This window comes from Magallana gigas, chromosome 7 (assembly GCF_963853765.1).
Source record: "Magallana gigas chromosome 7, xbMagGiga1.1, whole genome shotgun sequence".
NCBI classification, from domain to species: domain Eukaryota; kingdom Metazoa; phylum Mollusca; class Bivalvia; order Ostreida; family Ostreidae; genus Magallana; species Magallana gigas.
In genome coordinates this window covers 13055169-13075758 of record NC_088859.1, presented here as the reverse complement: position 1 = coordinate 13075758, position 20590 = coordinate 13055169, and the positions used below count along the sequence as shown (strand labels likewise).

General features: G+C 31.5%; 1 protein-coding gene across 1 annotated transcript in view; it reads right to left on the bottom strand.

Moving 5' to 3' along the window:
- The window catches only part of LOC105336128 (uncharacterized), a 38482-nt gene extending 29294 nt beyond the window's left edge, over positions 1-9188 (bottom strand). Inside the window, exon 1 of the mRNA XM_066065057.1 lies at positions 8989-9188. The gene's annotated coding sequence lies outside the window, so the exon portion shown is untranslated. The remainder of the gene's footprint in view (positions 1-8988) is intronic.
- Between the last annotated feature and the right edge of the window lie 11402 nt (positions 9189-20590).

The following is a 20590-nucleotide window of genomic DNA, read 5'->3' as shown; positions in this document are numbered from 1 at the left end:
AATGAGATTTTTCTCGTAATGACGAGAAAATTAACTCGTAATACCGAGATCTTTTCTCGTAATTACGAGATAAAAAAAATATCATGTGGCCCAATTCATCTAGATTTCTCAAAAGCCATTTAGGGATAGCTTTCCTAAGTAAGAAGATATACTATAAAGAATAACTAATTATTGCAATCGAAGGGCGTTGCCATATTGTTAAAACCAATACCTCCCTGTTGGGATATCTCTAAGCATCTAAGAGAGGGCAGCACCAATGCTGACGTCAGTGAGACACATTGCATTTTTACACACGCTTAGTAACAGTGTTAAAATGTAATATCAAAATTAAGTTGAAACTTGAACTTGGTGTAAATAGTTGTCATTTTGAAACAAGGTTTATGGAGGAAAATTTTTGTATCTTAGAATGATGCATTCTTAAATCTGTTATCTTCTTCAGATCTAGTCTAAGAAAAAAACAAACCAGAGAGAAAGATTTTAGAGAGCATATAAATAAAAAGTAACGGTACATTAAGAAACCCCTTCGAGAAAATGAAATTACCCTTTCATATTTATTTGAAATCTACAAACAGCATTTTATTTATGTAAACACTAATAACTGACTGCAACATCTCCGTTCAAACATCTGGAAAGCGAGTGTTTCATATTTTACAAATTATCTATCCAACTTTTGCACAAATCATATATAGTTATCTTAAGGTCAGTAATAGAAATAATTTGAATCCTTGTCCTCTCATAAAAGACTTTAGTACAGTCATAATTTTGCTTCACATCCAGTCAGAATTTTCTTAACAAGTTTTATTAACTCTGTATAAACATTGACCTAGTTCTATCAACTCTGTATAAACATTGACCCAGTCACCAGCAGCAATGTGGCTTTTCTGCGTCAAAGAACAGAGGCATGCAGGGGGAAATGGATAACCTTCATATAAACCTTTTACTGAGAATATTTATTTGATAAAATCTCATGATCGAAATAAACAAAAAGGTTACTCATTATTAAGTTTCAGAAGGCTTTTAAAATTGATTAAGCAGCAAATTTTTTTTTCATTTTTTCACTTCCTGTAAACAATACTTAAAATTGGTGGAATTGTTTTTTGTAAAATTAATGAGATCTTCCAGATTGCCTACAAAGAAGATGGGTGGATAAGGCGTGTAAAATGCCTTTACACGGACTTATAAGATACTAGAGTAAATATACCAATAAATCTGATATTTTAGAAAAAAAATATTCAAAACAATATATATTTAACATATCATCGATTTTAACCTTTAAATATGTTCAATACGAATGCTAGTATGTTGACACTAAAAGGCGTTTACCTATCAAAACCTCCAAACAGTGTCATTTTTATAATTTCAAGGCCTTTTCTTTATATAATGAATCTGTGCTCCATATTTTTCGCACAGTCTAGATAAGGTCTAATTAAAAAAAAAAACCGATTTCAATTAGCAACAAGAGTCCCATGGGTCACATTGCTCACCTGAGCAAAATTGACATCATAAAATCAGCTTTGTGGAGTCATATACAAAATATCTAGACAATGTAGTATAACAGAACCTGTATTTTAAAAAATGATTTATTGAGCCCTTTTTGTCACATAATGATTTTATAGTCATTACACATATTGAGCAGTACAATTCTCAAGAAGATCTAAATCAAATGGGATATAAACCTATATCAAACTTGTGAAGCTCAACAATTATCCAGGGACCAAAGTCTAAACAATTTTACAGAATCAATAATATGTCAAAATGCTTCCTTATCAGTAAGACCATACATTATTACATTGGGGCTTTGTGAATCTAAAACGTTTTCCTTTGTAAAACTGGACCCCCCCCCTCCCCCCAATGTAGCCCGACCCAACTCCTAAAAAAATGATTTTGCCAAATTTTTAATCTACACTATCTATGGTTGCTTTCACTAAAGTTGCACCTTTTCTAAGACAATGTGTTTTTTAATATTTTTCTCCACATATTCCTCCCTTCAAAATTTAACCCATCCCCACTGTGCCCCAGCCCTAGCCCGGGAATCATAATTTGAACAAATTTGAATCTACTCTACCTGAGGATACTTCACACAAGTTTCAGCTTTTCTGACTAATGTGTTCTGAGTAGAAGATTTTTTTTAAAATGCTCTATATATTCCTCTGTAAAAATTTGACCCCCCCCCCCCCATTGTGGTCCCACCTTACCCCTGGAGACCATGAACTTGAATTTACACTGTCTGAAGATACTTCCAAACAAGATTCAGCTTTCTGGACCAAATGGTTTTAAGAAGAAGATTTCTAAAGATTGACTTTATATATTCTTATGTAAAACTTTGACCGCCCCCCCCCCCCCCACCATTGGGGCCTTATCTTACCCCGTGGACCATGATTTTAACAAACTTGAATGTGCATTATCTCAGGATGCTTCCAAACAAGTTTCAGCTTTCCTGACCCAATGGTTTTTGATAAGAAGATAAAAAAAAAATCAACAAATTTTCAATAAATCTTAATTATCTCCCATTGAAAGAGCCCTTCATTTTAACACACTTAAATTGCCTTTACCCAAAAATGCTTTGGGCCAAGTTTGGTGGAAATTTGCCCCGTGGTTCTGAAGAAGAAGTCGAAAATGTAAAAAGTTTACAGGCAGACAGACGGACAGACGAACGAACGGACGGACAGACAGAACCAGGACAAAAAGTGATCAGAAAAGCTCACTTGAGTTTCCAGCTCAGGTGAGCTAAAACGTAAAGAGATGACCCACATTATATTAAAAATATCATTTTGTGTCCGAACAATTGAAAGTTTTAAAATAAATAATACAAGTACGTAAATTCGTGGACAAAGTCACATATATAGTATTTAAACAACTTAATTTGTTGTGACTATGGCTTAGAGGTTACAGTACCAGACAGTCGCTAACCTTATATAACTATGTTTTTAGGTTGTGGGTTCGATAACACCAAAATTCAAAACAATATTTTTTTTTCTTATCGTTTGTTAAATATACCAAAAACTGAATATAGTTAGAAATTGTGCTTTTGCAAACTTGTATTATAATATATTTGAATATATTTAAGTGGGAAAAAAATTAATTCAAATTGGTATTTACGACTAAACCGAATGGCATTTGCGCTATCTTATCCACCCACCCTCTTTATATCTTTATATAAAGTCTTCCTAATATGTAAAAATGAAAAATATTTTGAAATTGGAACCATAAAAAAATAATCAAAATATCTTCAAAATTTAAGAAAAATAGAGGAAATGCGAGCAATATCAATTTAAGTTTTAATATTTATTCCAATTTAATAGTAGCAGATAAGAATTCTGATATTCTATTATTTCATTGAAGAATTACAACTTCATACCTTAAACATATTTCTACGTAACTGCAAATAACTACATTTGTTTTTATCATCATTTAAGTTGAGGAAAAAGGTAGTGACCTTGACCTGATCTTTATGCAAAAACAGAATGGAAAAAATTATTAAAACGATAGAATCTTTTGGTTAGAAAATCTGTTTGATTGCGTCAGAATTTCAAGAATATATGAAGTATGCTTGAAAACGAGAAGATTCCTACCTTAATGCGTTGTTTATTGAATGTATTAAAGTAAGGTTAATTGATTATAATCTGTTACTATCATTTGGTTGACTTATCGAGTTTTGGTGCCAATTTTTGATTCATATTTCCTTCGTTGGAAGTTGGACATTTGTATTTCGTGATTTGTATTTCAACATTTGTAAGGTTATGTACCATCACGATGCCAGGGACACGCGTTCACATCCTAAAGGGAAATCTACAGAACATGAGGTAATGGGAATATATAATACGTAAATAATTAATTTAAAGCTTTTAAATTCTTTCTTGAAAAGTTTGTGTATATTTATCCGTTTCTTGAATTGTGGTAACTATGACCCTTTACCCTCTATGCTTATTTATCATGGTGTCAATAAACAAGATATCAACTACCTTTTTTTATCTATTTCAAAAATTAAAAATTACAACAAGTGTTTTCTTTGCTTTAGACACTGCACCAGATATAACAAATATGTTGGAGCGTTTCTTGACTCGTGTAGATTCTGAAATGTTAAAATCGCTATCCCTGGACCAATAATAGAGAATTATATTAGAGAATTGTAAATAGTTCGTTTGGATTCGTTTGATTTTAATTTTTAATACATCAACACTCATCCAAGAGCACTGAGGAGGTTACATAATTTTTATTGTAGCTATTTCATCCATTGTAAACATAAAGCATATCTCTGCTTTTTGGATTCTTATAGTAATAAGAAAAATAAAAACCAGAATACAGTTTTAACAAAACAGAAATTGTTTATCGATTAGAAAACAAGTTCAATATTACTACGGTCTAATCATACATTATTCAAAGGCAGGATACAACTGGCATCAAAGACATGCATATGGTGTTTTGAACTGTCAATTTTGCTGAGTGTCTCATTATTCTATAACACCTTCCTTGTTTTACTGTTTATTTCAACAGTATTATTATAAACATTGCTAATGGGTGCATGTACCTATCTGATCCTCTACTACAGTCAATTAGCGTATTTCGAATTACATTATACAACTTACAGTTGAACTTCGGTATCTCGAACACCGATATCTCGAATACAATGGATATGCCAAAGTGATTTATAAGTCCCAAACACTTATACTTCGAGTATATTACCCTTGATATCTCGTATACTCAGATATCTCGAAAAAAAATTTACAAGTCCCATCTAGTTCGACTGACTCGACATAATGAGGTTCGACTGTAGTTGCAAAAAAAGGAAAATAACATGTTTATAATTGGTTGTGTGGCATCAACAGTACGAAGATTATATAAGGAAACGAGTAACAAACTGTCTCTGAAATAGCTACATTTACACCATCACTTTACATGTAGTTTATTGTGGGTCACTTAAAGACTTTTTCGAATCAGTAGCTTAACTGGCCAAAAAAGCAGTTTGCTAAAAGTAATATTATAAACATTTACGAAATAATTCATATTATTTTCTTTGCAGTACTGAAAAGTAAATAAATCATTAAATTAGTTCATAATATCAGTAGAACCACTGAGAGCGTATGCAGAAACCAGTATTAATCCCTTATTGTATGCTCAAAAGATAATATAAGTACATTTAAAATTAAACAAATTATTTATTAGTGTTTGATATTTCATTTGAATAAAAATTTGAATTGTTTATGATGAATATCGAAATGTTTCATTCTTTGGTGTTTTTAACATTGCAAAGCGATACCACAAACTTTAAAAAACACAAACCGCGGGGTAATTCGAATTGTTCGAAATGACTATATTCGATGAGAATACTATATAATAAAGTGTCAAACATCTTACTCTCAAAAGTAAGTTCAACTTAGGATATCAATGTTTAAGCTTATATACCGTCCATAAATTGTGGGTTATTGTCAAACTGATGAGGTTTTTTTTCTTGTTTGATTGTTGAATATCGAACTTTATATATCAATTATCACTGCTAAACTAAAGTGGGGGGGGGGGGTATAGTCCAATCCACACTTTGCAAAAGTTGTTCCCCTTTGGGGGTCAACCCAAAGGTCAAAAGGGAAAAAGCAACTTTTCCCTTCTTTAAGCAACCAAATATTTGGGCGTCCTCTGAAGAACTCTCTTGGGATATGATTTATTCCTTCGATGTGTGGGTTGCCCCAACTTGGGGCAATTAAAATTCACAGCGAAAACGGATTTTTAATGTCAAATGACGAAGTTACAACCCTCTAATCTACAAAGGCTACTGTGAGAAATATATGGGTTTTCCCCCAAAGATGGCGGCCAAGGGACATAACTTTTGTAAAGTGTGGATTGGTCTATTGATATCGTTTGATTCTTTATGGAATTATTCACTACGTTCAAATTGTACACAGCAAAATAAAAACGAAATAAAAATGAAACAAGAGCCTCATGTGTCAATATCGCTCACCTGAACAACAGTTCCTGCATCATTCTATTTGAAAACTTTTAAATATAAAAGTCTAAAAATATTGTGAAACTCTAAGTAATCATGACCTTGTCCAGATGACCTTAAGCTAAGGACATGACACACCCTAAAGTCATTAGCAATCTTTGCGTGAAGAAAAAACTTCCAATTCTTATCCATAGAAAAGATATAGACCGGGCAAGAATTTCGCCCAGACGGACGGACGAACAAGTTATTCCTATATACCCACTCCCCCAAACTTCGCTTGGAGGGGGCATAAAATGTAAGAAGTTAACAGACAGATGGACAGCAACGGACGGCGGACTACAAGTGATCAGAAAAGCTCACTTAAACACTTGGTTCAGCTTTTATAGCATACAAACATGAGAGTCAACGCAAAAGCGTTGTCGATATCAATAATGTGCATAGGAAAATATTCATATATTTTATATCAAATAATTTTAGAACTCGAGAAATATAATCTGTCGTATTTGTTACATCATATTGAAACTTTTTTGTATGACTTTCAACATAGCAAATAAACGTTGAAAATAGTTGAAATGTATAAAGCTATTTTGGTTTCCTATTAATAATTAATTTTGAATATTACATTTTGATTTGGCTATGATTGGCACTACAACTTCTAAGTAAAAAAAATCGATTTTACATGACAACGGAGATAAATTCAGAGAGACAACTTGCAGTTGTCTACTTTTGAATTTCAAAGGGCATAATTATGTTCCTTGTTCATAGACATAAGAAATGCACTACAACTAGTGCAAGACCTCACTAGAAGAAGTAGAGATAGAGTAAAGCTAATATTGCCTGTTTTATTTATCTAGTTCAAAATTAGTCTTCGGATGGTAAATCATAAGTAGAAAATTTAAATAAAACAAACAGCATAAACATCAAAACAATACTAGATAAGTATTGTTCAAACACTGTTAATGAACAAAAGTTTGCAAATTGCATTTTTGAAAGCATGTAGGAACTTGTATTATGACTTGTTTAATGTGTCATATTTATTGAACAAGCTTTGAACCTTCGGTACAACATTTATTTATCAAAGACATCGATTATAAGCAAAAATTCCGATTGACCTTTGATTTATTTTTCATTAGAGCATCGATGCGTTAGTATGTAAAATTTTTTTAAGCTATGGGATGAAGTTTAATTTCTGTTACCAGTATACAAACTACATTGTAAATCAATGATCTAAAATGTCACTGGAGGAAGTAGTATCTTCATATTCAGAGTTTCGACACATAATTATCTTTATAAAAAAAATATCCTGCTGCAAATTAAAATTGATTGCAAGAAAAAACCTTTTAAATTATGAATGTTAAAACATAAAAATGTTATTGTTACATCTATATAGCTACAAGATAACAAAGTATGGTTTTAGCGTCATTTGTATATTACTCTAAGCGCGTTTCATATTAAGATGCTTTTACCTACGACCAAAGGTTTTTTTTATGATAATCAAACTGTAGTCAGTTACTCAGGGATTCATTTTTTGGAGGAATTTTTTTTTGATAATCAGGGGCGTAGCTATATGTTATTTATTGTGGAAGCATATTAAGGCAGGGGGTTTGGGGGCCGCCCTGAGGCCCCCAGCGGGTCCAGGGCGAAACCTTGATGGGGGCCCATGGGCGAAGCCCCCGGAAGATGGCGAATTTTTAGCATTTTAGATACTTAATTTTGAGTATCCAGAGAAAGGAGTTTCGTCAAAATAACCCCAGTTTTTAATGTGTAAAATTCTTACTTCATTATCATCATCATCATCATCATCATCATCATCAAATAAAGGACAAAGAAGAAAAAGTAGTGCCTGATTTATGAAGAGATTAATTTAATTTAATATCTAATAAGTACCCCGTCCTTCTCTAAATTAAAAAAAAAAAAGATTTGCTCGCACCTCATATTTATATCCGCATATTTTCTGAAGGTGATTAAGGTAAAGATTTCACTAGCGCAGCAGGCTGACATTTAAAGGTGTTGTAGTTTATTTTATTTGGTTTATACTCATTAATTTCATTTAACAGTTCGTTATTGTCATTTTTCATTCAAAATGAAAAAAAATGATTGAAAATATCAATAGAAATTCAAATGATCAGAAATTGTGTTGAATAGTTATAATAGGTTAAGTAGTTGATTTTTTTTTGATTTTTTTTTTTTACAAAACAATATATGTGGAAGCACGTGCTTCCGTGCTTCAATGGAAGCTACGCCACTAATAATGAGCTGTTTAAGGACATTTGGAATTTGATAGTTTTGTAATGTATATCCAACTGAAGCAGGTATTTTGTTGCATAAATAAAATTATCTCAAATATCATTTGGGCATTATTGCCATATATTTTCTTCTAAAACACAATTTTATAAAATAAAAATAATTTTATCTAAATAGTTATGTCTTAAATATTGGAATGCGATTCAGTGTAGGTGGGATTTTTTTTTTTAGATTAATGTTAAAACTACCTGTAAGTTGTACAACAATACATACCCTGAGCTTATATTTCCCAGTAATTTTAATTTAACTAAATAACATTATATATGATACAAAATCTAAGAGCATTGCACATTCAATGTCCTTTTTCGGCACATCGATTGTGGCTTTATGTGCTAAATAGGTTCTAAGATGATTCAGTGAAGGAGTTTTTAGAGCCTACCATCGAGTCATTTAATGTTATTTTCTTCATCATCTATTAATCGATCTTAATGAAACTAAAATTTCATCTGTATTGTCTCGTTATAATGCTTCCTAGCAAGTTTTAAACAATAACGAAATTAGTTTCACCAGTAGATTAGTAAGGAACGATGAATGATGAAAAAGCACCATTTAATTATGAAAATGTTTTAAATGAATAACGAGCATGCAACAAATATAGAAAGATATCAATCTTACGCGTTAGAGAGCAAGAACCTTAAAGAAACACCAAGAAACAAAAACCAATTTGTTCTTTGCTTTTGGAAAATAGCCATCTTTCTCAATTATGAAAAACAATGATAAAGCAAACTGAAAATGTATATATCTACCTCTCGGAATCCTTTTAGTCCAACAAATTCAACGGTAGTCTTGTTAAAGTCAATACGGTTCCCTCAAATATGCTTTAATAGGTTCTGTTTGAAACGCCTCGCTGAACTCTTGTCTCCTGAGACAATTTGATGCTTACTGGATATTGCTTTTACCGTTGCACTGCTCAAAACATGATGTTGGAATGCTGCTAGTCATTTTGATAGAATTGGAAATGATGAATTCTGCATAACTTTCATACGAGCATCATCAACTTGAATCAATACTCCACAATGCATAAAAAAATAAGCAAACAATATTATTTCAACTTCCTTAAAACCCTGAATGTAATCAAGTACTTCGAAACCTAGAAAACTTCTTTCATTTCAAAATTTATTTTTTGTTTTTATTCACCATTTAAAGTTGATATTAAATAAAAGACAATATGTTTTCTGAATGCAAATAAATCTTCATAAAAAGATATTTATTTATAAATAAATATAGCATCTCTCATGATTTGGGATGGTATATGATTTTTATCCAACGAGTTGTGTTTTTATATATAGAAAACCCACAAGGAGTTGAATAAAAATCCTTTACCATCGCAAATCATAAAAGATTTTTCTTCATCACATGTTTTACTACTTCTTTTTTTTTGGGGGGGGGGGGGGTTCTTTTTCGTTTTGTTTTTTTTTTTTTTGTTAAACCTCAATCTTTTCTGTATAATATTATAATTGTTAGCCGCACAACACATTCACTACAAGACGTCAACAACTTTACGCATGAAAAAACGTTCCTTGAAGATTAAAAAACAATCATTTCATTATCTAATATATTTTTATCGAATCATGAAAACAATGAAACAGCATTAAATGCTTCAAATTTATATCTCTACTCCTTTCAAATGAATTATTTTGTTACTTTTTCATTCTACGTCAGTCATCTGATTAAAGCTACGTAATGGTTAACGTGGCGTGAGAACAAACAGTGGAATATCGAAAATTTACAACACGAGTGATATCCACTGCATCTTGAGCTAAACATGTGATAAAATGACAGTGTTAAATATCATTTTTACACTTTTGTCCTTCAATCAAATTATCAGTAACGCTATAGAATAATGATATAATCGGAATATTAAGAATGTATTCTGTTTCCTGCCCTAAATGCCCTTGATATGACAGGATGACTACGACACGAAATCGAATGAAACAGAGGTGGGGCTTTTTGAAAGCTGTAAAAATAATCAATATCAATACTTGTGGAACCTCTTTCATCTTAAAAAAAATTGCGAACCTGATAGAATTATTTATAAAGATTTATAATTTGTAAATACCGCGTTCTCTTTAAAAGAATCACCATCTCGGAGATCAATTGCGGTACGCTCTTTGTTTTATGATATCGATAACATATATTTTCTGTATCAGAAAGTTTATAAACTCAGAGGACATTTTTTCAAGATGGCAAAGCCATTCAAAACTCCAATCTATTTTTCTTCTGGATCTCTAAAAATGATATAGAATAAACCCTTGAAAATGAAAACTGTGTCTTTTTTAAAAAACAATTTATTACAAACTACTTTTTGAATCACGTGTGGTTCAATTTTCTGTTTAATCTTAAATGCTTTTTCAATCACGATTAAATTCAAAGGTTACTCAATGGGTTTTTTTTTCAATACAAAATACGTTTTTCCAACTCTGGTGCATAGAAACCAAAATGTTAATTTAAATTGATTTTTAATAATTTCAATATACATGCATGTATGATTGCGTCGAAAACGAGGATTTCAACAACAAAATGTTACATATTCATCTCATACTGTGCCATTCCGTCTTAAATCAAAAACCAATCTCAAATTATGTTTCTTTATGAAATAATAATTTCTTAATGCACCACTGTTCCATTCCATGTATATACAGGGAATTGTAATTAAAAAAACTCTCTTGATTTCAAGTAAAACTCAATATGTTTTCCTGCATAAATATTCATTTTATAATGTACCTTCAATCAATCAATATTGATGCAGCAAATTGCAATGGAAATATTCTCGAAAATTAAAGTCAAACAAAATTGTGTTTTCTGGATAAAATATTAATTTTAAATGTACCACAATCAGAAATGATGCAAATGACTGTAATGAAAGAATTCTAGGAATTTTACATATAAAAACAATCTTTCCTGTATATTGGAAGACTGCTATTTAGCTTAAAAAGATTTCCAGAAGTTTAACATTTTTCATGTTACCTTTCGATTTTGATTTCTTACATAATTATAAAGTTTACTATTAAAGCAATTAAAAAGTTGTGTTAGCTGCTGCATTTTAAGAGCATATGTTTAAAGCAATATAAGCTGCAATTTTCAATTTTTTTTAAAGAAAATGTTATTTTCTACTAAAATGACAAAAATATCATGCTTTTTAAATTTCTGTTAGCTCTGTTTTAAGGGAAAACCATTAAGAAGCCTTAATTGGAGCAAAATTGAATTTTGTCGTCCTGTACAAAAATTGATCTGCTCTATATTCCTTAATTCTTGGTTTTTACAAATCATTTTTTTTTATAAAAGTTTAAGTTACAGGCAAACTTATCATACTAGTAGGTTTTTGCAGCAAAATAAAATTCTAAAAAATACAGATCACATTGCTTTAACCATTTGGTTTAAATATTAGCACCCTTTTATGTTGTTCGATTGTTTAAGTGACTAAATACGGTAATGTTTTGTTTCGTTTAATGATACTTTTTAGTCAGTATATTTTGGTCTGGTTCAAAACTTCACGAACTAACACTATTAAGATGTTCTGACTACTGAACTTTTTTTATTATTTCCATATATATAAACCTTTAAACAAATGAACTGACGAACTTTTGAACCTTCGGATTACTGGACCATCAGGATAATCAACCTTCAGACTATTATAATAGCTGCTGGTCCATGACCGCTTCGACGACCATAAGGGCGCAAAAATATTGAAGCTAAGATTTATTACACCGTGTATTCACTAACAAAATAAGGGGATGGTTGTTACTTAACTTCATGATGAAAGCAAATTTTAAACATCGTATTTCTACACATAAAACGTTTAAAATTACACTTAGATTGTATTCAAGATTCTCTTTTATTTTCATTAGGGGGACATATGAGTGAAGATGTGCGTGCTTTGACCTCGCTCAAACAGATATTATAAAGTCTCTTGTATTGTTTTGTTATCAATTATATATTTTTTTTAAATATGTGATTGTATAGCGTGTGCAGTACACCTTTAAGTTTATACTTTGTACGTAGTTTAAAACAATTTAATAACACCAACAGTCATTTTTATAATGTTTAAATACAACTAAACATAAAGAATAAGGAATTTGAGTTTTATGAGGTGATAATATAGATCGAGGTGTGATCAATTCAAATCCAATAAAGTCGGAAGTATAAATATGTAAACCCCGCTTGAGCCTCACATTACGTCATCTGCATTATTAATGAATTGGATTGAAATATACGTTACACATGGTTCTTGGTAATAAACAATACAATACAAATTTTATTCGTAGTATTGTCACAGACAATAACACTGGAAAATGCAATAATAAAAATACTTTCATACACTTATAAGAACACGCCGTCACATTGAATTTTTTTAATGATGCGTTCACCATTCGAAGCTAATTTCCTAAAATATATTAAAAGAGAACACTATTAATAAAATATAACTTCAATAGAGTGTCGTTTGATTAATGTTCTACAAGAAAAATCAATTCAATTACAATGTTTACTCATCATTTATAATTGAGCCTAAAACAGAATATCATTTAAAGGGTTTGTTCCCGTTTTGCACACATTTGAAAATTAGGTATCGAAAAAATGTGTGCGAAACGGGAATTTGACCAGGTGAGATAATTGTTTAATTGCTATAGTCTATATCACAGTTCCTGTGTGGGCAATCGACAATAAAATAAATAAAACATCTACTCGCAATTGATATTTACATTTATTTTATGTTACAATATAAATTGCATAAACGCACATTCACATAACAATTGACATTCAATCATGTTCTTGAATTTAATTTCAAACATCAATTTGGTGATGAATAATTTTATTATTTTATTTTAACAAAAAAGATTATTGCAAAAATGTTGGATATGTAATGCATTTGTTTAACTTGCTGTCTATAGGAAGTACATGTTACAAGTTTGAAGATTTTAATATTCAATCATTGCTTTTGCTGACATAAATGGAGGAAATGTGTATAGTGAAAACGCTGCTAAATATTTTTCATTTATGCTTTGGCTTGAATAATCGAAGAAGATAGACAAATTGTATGATGATAAATAGGCAATTTAATATGCTTCAAAAACTGGTTGATATTTTCACAAAACATATCAAATGTGGACCTAATTCATGCATGTTCAACCTTCTTCAGATTGAAGTATATCGAATCAATATTAAAATCATTATTTTTGTAGGCATTTTTTTGCCTCATGTATTTAGCCACTGATTTGAAAAACCAGAAAGTGATTAGAAATATTTACTAAAGCGGTGATGTCATAAGAACTACTGTCAAAGTCGCTACCTCAAAGATTGAAATATTTTGTGATCAAGATCTGTCTCCTTTCACAATATTCTTTCTTTTGATACCAACCAACCAACAAACCAATTATAAACATGCATTTTACATATATTGCAACGAAGTTGTAAAAAGAGACACGAAGTACCCCCATCATCTTCACAACGTCTTGACTTTGTAAAGATGGTCAGTGAGTGGACATATAAGACTAAAAATATCATTCTCTTTATTTTATCAAATGAAAAAAATTGTGATATCTATTAGTTATTAGACCTAAAACACAACAAAATGTCTATATTCTTCTTGTTTCATCATAAAGGCGCTGATTAAACACAGGTAAAAACCAGGTAAAATATTTGACTGAAAGCAGACTATAACTGCTATCACAACACAACTCACACCTATTGTTCTAAACCCAATTATCAAATGTGTGCAAAACGGGAACACACCATTTAAAGCTGACAGGTTGACTGAAGAAAGGGGATATGAATGGATGTGATTCTGATGAATTCAGTCAAAGATTGTATTCATCTATGCAATAAAATATGGGCAATAATTGTAAATATTTGAAAAAGAGCAGATTATACAGCGCATACAGCGGCATCACAGAAATGCCATCAGTATGTTATCAGATCAGAACACATGCTAACCCCAAACTAATATACACGTATGTTCTAGTAAATCTTAAGACCAAATTCTTGTTTAAAACTGGCAGATAAAACTTCTTTATACCAGTCACAACGCTGTGCATTTTCCCCACTGTTTATTTCTAAGAGTTCAATATTGCTGTTGCAAGGACCTTAACAGAGCACGTTAACTGCGCTGTCTTACAAACTGTAATTTAAAAAATGTTGATAATTGTATTTAAGGATGGTGTTTATACTTAGGGTTTGAGTTGTCAAATTCGGATTGTTATAAAGTGCAATGTCAAGGGTAAACTAATAAACGTAAATTTCGTATAATACAGTTTTAAAGGGATATCTTTCAAGGGGCTGCCTAACACCCTGTATCCCATTTTGGGCCTTCATATTTGGTCAGGATGGGGCCCCGGGAAAGTCAAGTCGACCCTAAAAAGAATTGGATTTACATGCTTTACAGGCTTAGTTTTTTTTTTTTTTACTTTGTTATGGAATTAGGCTCAACCATAAATGAATGGCTATTTGTTTACTCAGGGTTTTAGTTGTCGATTCGATTTGTTACTAACTCCAACGTCGTGATGAAATGTTTTCTAATATAAAATGAATTATTATTGACTTTAAATTCGACTATTTTACTAGATTATGGAAAATAATTATCAAAGTTAAGATTTTATTTGTATGTCTATATAGTTTTGCATATTTTCGGTTGGTTTTATCTCACTTACTCTTTACGATTATTGTATGGCACGTTATGCAAATTGAAAACTGTTAAATAAAATTAAAGACAGCATATCTCAAAATTTTGATCATTGACCTCACAAAGGTTTTATGCCAGCAGAATAAGGTATGTATTTAAGTGATATCATCATTCAGATTTTTGTTAAATTGAATAAAAAATGGGTAGGAATTTGAAAACTGAAAGGAAAATCGAGCTGGAATAATTTTAAATATACGTGTATATATAAGTTCATTCTCTCAAACAGTCGTTAAACTGTATTTTACTTGTATCTGAAACGACCGTGTAGTGCGCGGCCGGTGTAACGACGAAAAGTGACCCCCGTAGAATATTGACCCGGGTGTCAAATATCTTTGGAGAAAACTGACCAAGATCAATATTCTATGACAAGCAGGGTCATTTTTCTACAAACCATTTCAGACGTTGAAAGCTGACCCCTTTAGAATTTTGACCTCACTTATAAACTACATAGAAATTATAGAAATTAAAGGCGAAACGTTTCTAAGCATTCATGTTTGGTGAGTATCGGGGCTGGGGGGGGGGGGGGGGCTGGGGGGGGGGGGCAGCGAAAGCATATGAAAGATTAGACAGAACTAAGTATGCGCCTCCCGTTTTACCCTTTTACATACATGTATTTAACATCACATTGAACAAAGCGATGTCTTTGTTTATCTTGAAGTACTTGTCATCTTGTCTTGTGGAGCCCCTTCGCTAAGCCATTTTAGGGTAGTGCCCCACTCCCCCCCCCCCCACCCCCCGAGGTATATGCATTATGATGTGCTCGCATGCGCTCCCGTTTTGCGTTTTTCTCGCTTTGCTAAATAGGCCCCATTATTATAGTCGATGATTTAAGGTATCACACCGGTAATTGTTTTCACTATATAGCACTATAGAGGGGAAAAAATTCTTAAAAATCAGTTTGTATTTCTCATGACAAAATATTCGGAGGAAATGTTATTTGTTACCTATCTCATCAGCTAACACTATAAAAATGGCAAGCGATACGGCATTTTCTCAAAATATCTAGCTCCAAACAGGTCTACCCTCAAAACCACGTGTTTTCCATTTGTATGTAAACAGACTGCACACTTCCCAGGAAGCTGCTGCATGTGCCCTGAAAGAAGTAGTCCCTGTGAAAAAAGATCATCACCTAACAAAATGCAAAAAGATCATCACCTAACAAAATGCATGAAATATCCTACTCAGTGGTACAAAAAATTTTAAAACTGAGGAAAGGAAAATGTAAAAATGCAGTCAAGGAAAAAAATAATTCTGAAGTATATATGGAACTACAATTGAGTTCATTTTGATTGGTCGATTACCGGTGTGATACCTTGAATAGACAAACCTAAACCTAATGACTAGACTACGTATTGCATATTTTTAGATGAAAAAACCCAGAAGACAGGTGTGATATCTTAAAAGATGGGAGGGGGGTCCTTATAAATTCTATTTTTTTACTTGTAAACTTTAAAATGTTACCATGGGAGGAGAGGTTTGAAATTCGACTGCGTTGTTTTAACCATAAACAAAGTGGCCAGCTCTTGATATATTAAAAGCTGGAAAACAAAGAAACAATAACAAACACTTTTTTGAATGAGGACTTTTGGTCTCAAATTTGGGTTTGCCCTAAATTTTGGCCTGGTCTCAAATTTGGCCTGTTCAAAAAAATTTTATTTACAGTATTTGATGATTTTATTGAATTTTACTGATTTAAGTGCAATACACATGAATCATCACACTTGATGGCTTTTAGTGTCTTATAGTGATAGTTGTATTGAAACAATTTTTATTTATGACTACAGGTACATGTATGAGTGATTGATTCTAGTTGATTTTGAATAAGTCTGCTTTTAAATTAAGTAATTTAAGAATGTAATACTGCCATTGTAATAGCATGGCATGGGGTTTGTTTTCCAATGTACATTGTAATTTAACTCAGAATGCTCTCAGTATCGGCCAATACCTACATCAAATACTTTTTTGAGAAAATGATAATTGCAGAGACCAATAAATGTTTATTCTAACCAACAGTAAAGGTCACGAAACGTTTTGTGTTTTTCAATGTTCTGATATTGAAGTTTCTTAATTGTTTCCAAAATATACACATGCATGAAACTCTAATCAAAAGGTAATGATTAATGGCATCGCTAAATCAAGTTATTGGTGGATCAATGTTGCAGTCGTTCACATATGACATTATATTAGACAGGATGCTGTTTACCTGACAGATGCATTTTCCTAAGATAAACTTTATAACTAATCAAATCTATAACGAATTGTCAAGTACATGTACACTGCAATACTGTAAAGCCACCCCCCCCCCCTTTCCCGACTTTCTGTATGCAATATGCAACACGTTGATGATGACTTCGTTTTTTACTCTTTTTCTAATTGAATTATCCACTTTCACAACATATACATGTACATACGTGACATATCTCGTACATTAATTGATGCAATCATGTTGGAACTTTTGACTATTTGAATATTTTATACTGTACAGTCCTTGTGTAGTAAAAGTAAATTTTGAGAGAGAGAGAGAGAGAGAGAGAGAGAGAGAGAGAGAGAGAGGGGGGGGCATTGTTAACATATGTATATGATATATTCACGTGATAGGACCCTGTTCTACACGGGTACTTGAAAGAGGATATAGACATTTTTAAACAACATTGCAGTTCTAAACAAAAAGAGAAAAAAAAATACAATAAAGAAACAATTTAACCATATATACTACAGTACTACAGCTTATCACATATGTTTGCGATAGCTTTCATGCTCCTTATATTACAATTTTTTATTAGCATAATATATCGTTTGGTCAAAAGCTTTTCTACTATAGCAGTTTTTAATTAATTCATGTATATTTGGATTTGCGTTACTTTTATATTTACAAGGAAAAATATATTGCTTCACAATAAGAACTACCAAGTTAAAAAAGTAATGAATTTCTCTATTTTTTTATTTTCAAAAAAGAACTGATTGTTTGTCAAATGTTATTAACAAATCAAAGTGTCTCAACATCTATCTTCAACATCAGTCCAGAATTCTTTTACTACAGTACATTCATAAAATAAATGTTAAATACACTCTTCATCTCTTTTGCAGAAAGTGTACACAGGGGACTCTGCTTTTTTGAAAAGATATTTATTGTCGGAAAATTTCTATGTAGAATTTGGAACTGTAATCAATGTAATTTTGATTCTTGTGTAGATTTACAATGGAGTTCAAAAATGTTGTTCCATGTTTCTTGTGCATAGTTATGACCCGTTTCTTTCCATTTTGATTTAGATGTACATGTTTCTCTCTTTTTATCTAATAATAAGTTGTACATCAAATTTGGCCTGTTCAAAAAAATTTTATTTACAGTATTTGATGATTTTATTGAATTTTACTGATTTAAGTGCAATACACATGAATCATCACACTAGATGGCTTTTAGTGTCTTATAGTGATAGTTGTATTGAAACATATTTATGACTACAGGTACATGTATGAGGGATTGATTCTAGTTGATTTTGATCAAGTCTGCTTTAAAATTAAGTAATTTAAGAATGTAATACTGCCATTGTAATAGCATGGCATGGGGTTTGTTTTCCAATGTACATTGTAATTTAACTCAGAATGCTCTCAGTATCGGCCAATACCTACATCAAATACTTTTTTGAGAAAATAATAATTGCAGAGACCAATAAATGTTTATTCCAACCAACAGTAAAGGTCACGAAACGTTTTGTGTTTTTCAATGTTCTGATATTGAAGTTCCTAAATTGTTTCCAAAATATACACATGCATGAAACTCTAATCAAAAGGTAATGATTAATGGCATCGCTAAATCAAGTTATTGGTGGATCAATGTTGCAGTCGTTCACATATGACATTATATTAGACAGGATGCTGTTTACCTGACAGATGCATTTTCCTAAGATAAACTTTATAACTAATCAAATCTATAACGAATTGTCAAGTACATGTACACTGCAATACTGTAAAGCCACCCCCCCCCCCCTTTCCCGACTTTCTGTATGCAATATGCAACACGTTGATGATGACTTCGTTTTTTACTCTTTTTCTAATTGAATTATCCACTTTCACAACATATACATGTACATACGTGACATATCTCGTACATTAATTGATGCAATCATATTGGAACTTTTGACTATTTGAATATTTTATACTGTACAGTCCTTGTGTAGTAAAAGTAAATTTTGAGAGAGAGAGAGAGAGAGAGAGAGAGAGAGAGAGGGGGGGGGGGCATTGTTAACATATGTATATGATATATTCACGTGATAGGACCCTGTTCTACACGGGTACTTGAAAGAGGATATAGACATTTTTAAACAACATTGCAGTTCTAAACAAAAAGAGAAAAAAAAACACAATAAAGAAACAATTTAACCATATATACTACAGTACTACAGCTTATCACATATGTTTGCGATAGCTTTCATGCTCCTTATATTACAATTTTTTATTAGCATAATATATTGTTTGGTCAAAAGCTTTTCTACTATAGCAGTTTTTAATTAATTCATGTATATTTGGATTTGCGTTACTTTTATATTTACAAGGAAAAATATATTGCTTCACAATAAGAACTACCAAGTTAAAAAAGTAATGAATTTCTCTATTTTTTATTTTCAAAAAAGAACTGATTGTTTGTCAAATGTTATTAACAAATCAAAGTGTCTCAACATCTATCTTCAACATCAGTCCAGAATTCTTTTACTACAGTATATTCATAAAATAAATGTTAAATACACTCTTCATCTCTTTTGCAGAAAGTGTACACAGGAGACTCTGCTTTTTTGTTTTGAAAAGATATTTATTGTCGGAAAAATTCTATGTAGAATTTGGAACAGTAATCAATTGTAATTTTGATTCTTGTGTAGATTTACAATGGAGTTCAAAAATGTTGTTCCATGTTTCTTGTGCATAGTTATGACCCGTTTCTTTCCATTTTGATTTAGATGTACATGTTTCTCTCTTTTTATCTAATAATAAGTTGTGCATAAGTTTGCAACCTTTACAATTACTATAAACAGTAGGATATGATTAGGGATTACAGATCATATTCTTTTATGATTTGTAAGTTTGGTATGTATAAATCTTTGTGTATACAATCTGGTCCCTACAGCAGTTCTTTATTCACTTATCAACAAATATATCTCAATAGATGTTTTACTTTATTGACAATCAGTTAAGAGGTCACTTTTTTGAGAAAGGTAACAAAAAGCAGCTGTTGTTTCTACTTTTATAAACTGCTAAAAATGAGTATGATTGACAGGGGCACTTATATGGGAAATCCAAGTAAAGTTTAAAATTAGGTAAGAATATGCCCGTATTATTTACTAGATTCAAATATTGTTTTTAAATACCAGAGTTATATTCAAATGGAGTCAAAGTCAATGCCAAAGCCCTTTTTAGTGTCATTGTTTCTTTGAAATTTGCTCTAAATGTTTTATACCGAAGTTTGCAAGTACATTCTTAATATCAATTTGATTACAATAGATATCGATTTTAAATTCATGCAGAATCATGTGTAAAGTATTCTGTTTCTTGTGTTTAATTCGAAGTGTTGGGATCGGTGATGTTTATATGGTTTTAAAATCAAGCATTGTATTTTTTTAAATACAAACTCCCCCCCCCCCCCCCCCCCCCTCCGGATAAAACTTTCTGAATTCATGCTT